Below are 5,822 nucleotides of genomic sequence, written 5' to 3' on the forward strand. Positions count from 1 at the left end.
TTTCTGATTAATTTTTCTATGATTATAGTCCCTAGTGTGCATTGTGATGGGAACCTTCCGAAAATATTTAAAATAATTCATCTAAAAGGACTGTCGTTGGAATTTCAAGTAATCCTTATCTTAGAGGGCTGGCTGAAAAAAAACTTTTCGAGCATCAAGAAAGTAAAAAGAATTGGTGATTAAATAAATGACAAAATGATTGTTGAAATTTCAAACTTTTTACCGAACTGTGAAAATATGAGATGGGTCCTACATGTAAAAATTTAAATTTACACAACGTTAATCAATGAAAATAAACATTGTATAAAATACACTGTAAATAGTTAGCAATACCAATGTACCATTGTTGACTTAAAAAGTCACTATAATAAAACAAAGATATCTGAAATGGATATTTCTAACATTTATTTTAAAAAAAACGAAAGTTTTGAAATGTTTGCCCATGGCTGAGTAAAATTGGTTGGTTAAAAATGGACAAAGAAAACTATTGACGAACATCAGTTGGAAGATATTTTTAGAACTTCATGATGGTGGTGCTGATCATCAGGAACTGGAACAACAGGTTTCCGCTCACCCCAGGCTTTGGATAAGGAGGGGGAGAGATCGCGGTCTTGTCAGTTTCGAATATGAGGGAATGCGTCTCAATGTTCGCCTGACAATTTTGGAACTCTTGGAACAGGGGAGAGATCGCGGTCTTATCAGTTTCGAATATGAGGGAAGGCGTCTCAATGTTCGCCTGATAATTTTGGAACTCTTGGAACAATATTGAGCTGGATGTAAGCATCGTCTGTTGATGGCTAGGTATCTGCATCATCACCATGAAGGAGCCAGGGTTGCTCCCTGAGACGGAGTTGTGATCATCTCTAGTGTTTCAAACTGACTGCCGGGCTGGGATGTGTAGAGGGGTGAGGAGGGATCGAAGGAGCGAGGGTAACATGTGGGCGCTTCATGGAGAAAATAGATACACACGTCTTGAGAATAGACTATGGCATCTGAGTCGGTAAAATCGTCTTCCTTATATTTCGAATTTGTGTTAACAACCATGTATTGCATTGTATGCGGAAGCAGTTTAAAAGTCAACTTTTCTCACTTGGAATGGTTTTGGTTGGATACAAAAATAAAATCTCGAAAAAGTACGGTTCATCTCGGAAGCTAAGATTAGGTGAAACTTGGTTTGATACATTTAAATTAATTATAGTCGAAATTATACAAGTGATAAGTTATAAATTGGTATGTATAATTCAATATGGTACCAGTAAAAGCTTTGTGCGGTCGTTAAAGGGACTACTGTAAAGAAAAAATGAAAGGGGGTATAGCCTGAAACCTAACCATTTTAGGAGTTGATCGAGACCCATAAGAGTTCTATCTGATGTTCCTGTACAGAAAAATTAATATAAAACTGTGTCAAATTTTTACGAAAATATATATATATATAAAATTTTGTATAAACATATAAATTTGACACAGTTTTATATTAATTTCTCGAGACAGGAACATCAGAGAGAACTCTTATGGGTCTCGATCAATTCCTAAAATGTTTGGGTTTCAGCCTAAATCCCCTTTCATTTTTCCTTTACAGTTCCTTTAACGAATGAAAAATTAATGTTTTTCTCTTCTAAAATTAATTATTTTCAATTGTGGGTTCTCTTCAAATATGACTTGCAGACACTATGAAGGAAATTATCAGAATTAATTACTTCTTAAGCTAGTGAAACAACGATATCTTCCACAGAATTGATCAAAAAAAGGTTAAAATTGCTACACTGTAGATTAGGCATATATCCCTTTTATAAGTGGAGAGATTTGAAATTATATCAATTGTCCTTTTAAGTGGAATAATGCACAAATGTATTTGCTGCAGTATTTGAGTCACGTCTATCTAAATAAGAAATTAGAACATCTTGGGGGCCGGGGGGGCGTGCATGGCCACAATTCGGGTTTAAATTAAGTTTGAAAATTAATTATTCTTATTGTTGCACCCTTAAAGGAGAACCCCCCCCCCCTCAGGAAGCGTATCAGGGAGTAGAAGGGAGATATAACTGACGCGGTTCGCCCTACCATATGATTATACATGCTTTGCAGACGGTCATTCATTTGAATAAGATTAAGAAATATTTGTCTGATGTACAATTACCGCGTATACAATAACCTATTCTGAATATTTCATATACAAATGGAGTACTCGTCTGCAAAGCACGTTTAATCATATGGTAGGGCGAACCGCGTCAGTTATATCTCCCTTCTATTCCTTACTCCCTGAAGCCTATGCATTTGGGCTTAAATATATAGTCTTTAGCCTGGGAGGTGTCTGCACTCAAAACTTCGTTGACAGTCTCTTTATATGCATCCTATAGTATGGAGTAAGCTATGTGAATTCCCCCAAACATAAAGTCAATTATTTGAATATTTATGTATCTATAATATTGTATATTGTATACTGCACTACTGCATTTAATGCCAAAGAATTTGCAGTCTTGGCACGTTTTCTTATTCAAAACTTTAACTTATCAACCAATATGATAATAACATAATTTATCATTTGGAAAGTTTTATCTGAGCCCGTTCTTACCTTAATAATGTAAGAACAGTCCAGGGGCGTACGAGGGCTTTTGTTTTGAAAAAGTACTGATACCTTTTTATTTGTTTTTATTTCTCTCCTTGTATTAACAGTGAATTCAGACAAATCCTTAGTCTTTGTCATTGTCAGGTGTTACTTTTAAAACGAAGTTTCCTTTTAATTTTGTATTTTCCAGGGGGCACTGCCCCGCCTGGAACTCCCAGGGGGGGCACTTTGCCTGGCCTGAGGAAGGGAAATGCAAGCAGATGTAATATTAAAAGAGCCTCCCTCATGGGTGCCCCCTCTCAGCCTCTCAGGGGGGGCACACATAGAGGGGGGCGCGGCCCCCCCCTCGTACGCCCCTGGAACAGTCGTCATGTTGTTGCCGTACTTTGGGGGACGAATTTTTTGGCCGCCAGATGTCTCACACTAAATTCTTATCTGAAAGATAGATAATTCGTACGACCACAATAGTGAACCGTGATGTGGTCGACCACTGTAATGTTAAAAGGAATAACCTCCGAGCCGGGAACTCTTGTATTGTGAATATACAGAGCAGTGATCCGCTTGATCTCGATCTGTTGTTAATTTGAAGATTAATTCAATGATTTTTTTTATATCCCCCATGGTAATCGTACCTTGTTATGGGTTGAAGGGAGGATCAGGGTATAGGAATAACTAAAATGAAGATATTAAAAGTGCAGTACACTCAGGCTAATATCACCGACAGGTAGCCAAGGCAATAAGGCAAGGAAAGTTAATTGCTGTTGCGTATTCTCTGCGAACATATTGAAACCAGTTCTCTCTGGGCGGTATTTGTGAACAAGAATAAATGCATCATTGTTACTCTAGTTTCCGAGGGGGATAAAATCATTAATTTTTGAATATTTTGATGATTCACATAATAGTTTCCGAGGGGGATAAAATCATTAATTTTTGAATATTTTGATAATTCACATAATAGTTTCCTATGACTAGAATATTTCATTGATTATTTATGTGAAAGATGTATACCATGTCAGGCTGTGACATCCGTCTTGTGTCCAGCCCCCAGAGCCGGAAATTTAAAAGAGTATCGTTGAACGAGGCTCCCGAGATACTTTTTGGGGTCTAAACATTTGCGCAAATTTTAATTTAAGAAATCAGAAAACAAAAAAAGAATGTAAAGAAACCACGTTAAATAATGTTTCTTAACAAGAATATTGTTATCTACAAAACTGCCTGACCCCAATTATGAAACCGGGTTCCGATACTGGGTTTCATTACGATACCCAGTCTTAAGTTTCGGGTTCTGGGAGTACCCGACACAAAACTTTCCAGCTCTGGTTGAAAATATCAAAATTTAACCTGAGAAGTTGTAACGCCATGACATATTCAATTAATATTATTTAAACAATTGTAAAACTGCAGATACCATTTATCTAGAATCTGGAATCAGAAATTCTATTACAGAATTAATAGTCAGGAAAATCAAAGGTTTACGACATTTGATTGCAAAGATCAAGGGAATAGAAAATTAGAGTTTGGGGCAAGTACTCACTTTCTTTCACGGATTTTTTTTCGATAAATTTCGTACATTAGAATCTAGAATCTGAAACCAGAAAATCTAGTATGTTTTAATGATTCAACGTTTGAGACGTTTCAAGACGGATATTTTTGGTACAGATATTTCTTTTTTACATTTGAGATTACCCGAAGCCAAATAAATCTGTTTATTTTTTTTATTACATTCTTTTTTTTTAAACGCAAGTAGCCAGTTTCAAATGCAAGGTTTTTGAAAGTATAATTAAAAAATAACAGTAAAGAGAGCATTTTAAAATATTCTCGTTTTGTCCAGAGTACAAATGGGCTCGAATGTGAAGGTTTAGTCACTTGATCAGCGATTTTATGAATTTTACATAGATTTAATATTTGGAAGAAAATCCTGAGTCTGTAATATCCTAGCCAGGTTCCGGATGACAGACAGTAGTAATGATATGTACCTACCCTGCCAAGCCTTTTTACTTCTTCCAGATTCTAGATCAAATACAATATTATTTTATCTAGACTTTCTGGTTCCAGACTGTTCTAGATGAATTACTGTAATATTTTATCTAGATTTTCTGGTTTCAGATTCTAGATGAAATACAATAATATATCATCTAAATTTTCTGGTTCCAGAATCTAGATAAATTTCAAAAATATTTTATCTAGATTTTCTGGTTCCAGAATCTAGATGAAATACAATAATATCTAGATTTTCTGGTTCTAGATTCTTCTAGATGAATTACTGTGATATTTTGTCTTGAAGTTCTGGTTCCAGATTCTTGTTGAAATGCAGAAAATCTAGATTTTCTGGTTCCATATTCTAGAAAAAATACAATCATAGATAGATTTTCTGGTTTTAGATTCTAGATAAAATATAGTAATATGTTACTTAGATTTTCTGGTTCCAGAATCTAGATTTAATATTAAAAACATACTAAATATTTTGGTTCCAGAATCTAGATTTTATATTAAAAAAATACTAGATATTCTGGTTTCAGAATCAGATTCTAAATATAACATTAAAAACATACTGAATATTCTTGTTTCAGAATCTAAATTTAATATTAAAAACATACTAAATATTTTGGTTCCAGAATCTAGATTTTATATTAAAAACATACTAAATATTCTAGTTCCAGAATCTAGATTTAATATTAAAAACATACTAAATATTCTGGTTCCAGATTCTAGATTTAACATAAAAAACATACTACATATTCTGGTTCAAGAATCTAGATTTAATTTTAAGAACATGCTAGATATTCTGTATTCAGAATCTAGATTTAACATTAAAAACATACTACATATTCTGGTTCAAGAATCTAGATTTAATTTTAAGAACATGCTAGATATTCTGTATTCAGAATCTAGATTTAACATTAAAAACATACTACATATTCTGGTTCAAGAATCTAGATTTAATTTTAAGAACATGCTAGATATTCTGTATTCAGAATCTAGANTTACTTATGTTTACATTTATTACTCTGGGCTTTATACATTCTCTTACATTCCTTTACTTATGTTTACATTTATTACTCTAAGCTTTATACATCTTCTCACAATTCGTTTGCTTATGTTTACATTTATTACTCTGGGCTTTATACATTCTCTTACATTCGTTTCCTCATGTTAACATTTATTACTCTAAGCTTTTAGGGCCCACACAAGATCGAGTCCAGGCAAATTTTTCAAATTTGATCGTCTATAAACCTTACCTTAAATGTCCTACTGTCCA

This window comes from Eurytemora carolleeae, unplaced genomic scaffold (assembly GCF_000591075.1).
Source record: "Eurytemora carolleeae unplaced genomic scaffold, Eaff_2.0 scaffold19, whole genome shotgun sequence".
Taxonomy (NCBI): Eukaryota; Metazoa; Arthropoda; class Copepoda; order Calanoida; family Temoridae; genus Eurytemora; species Eurytemora carolleeae.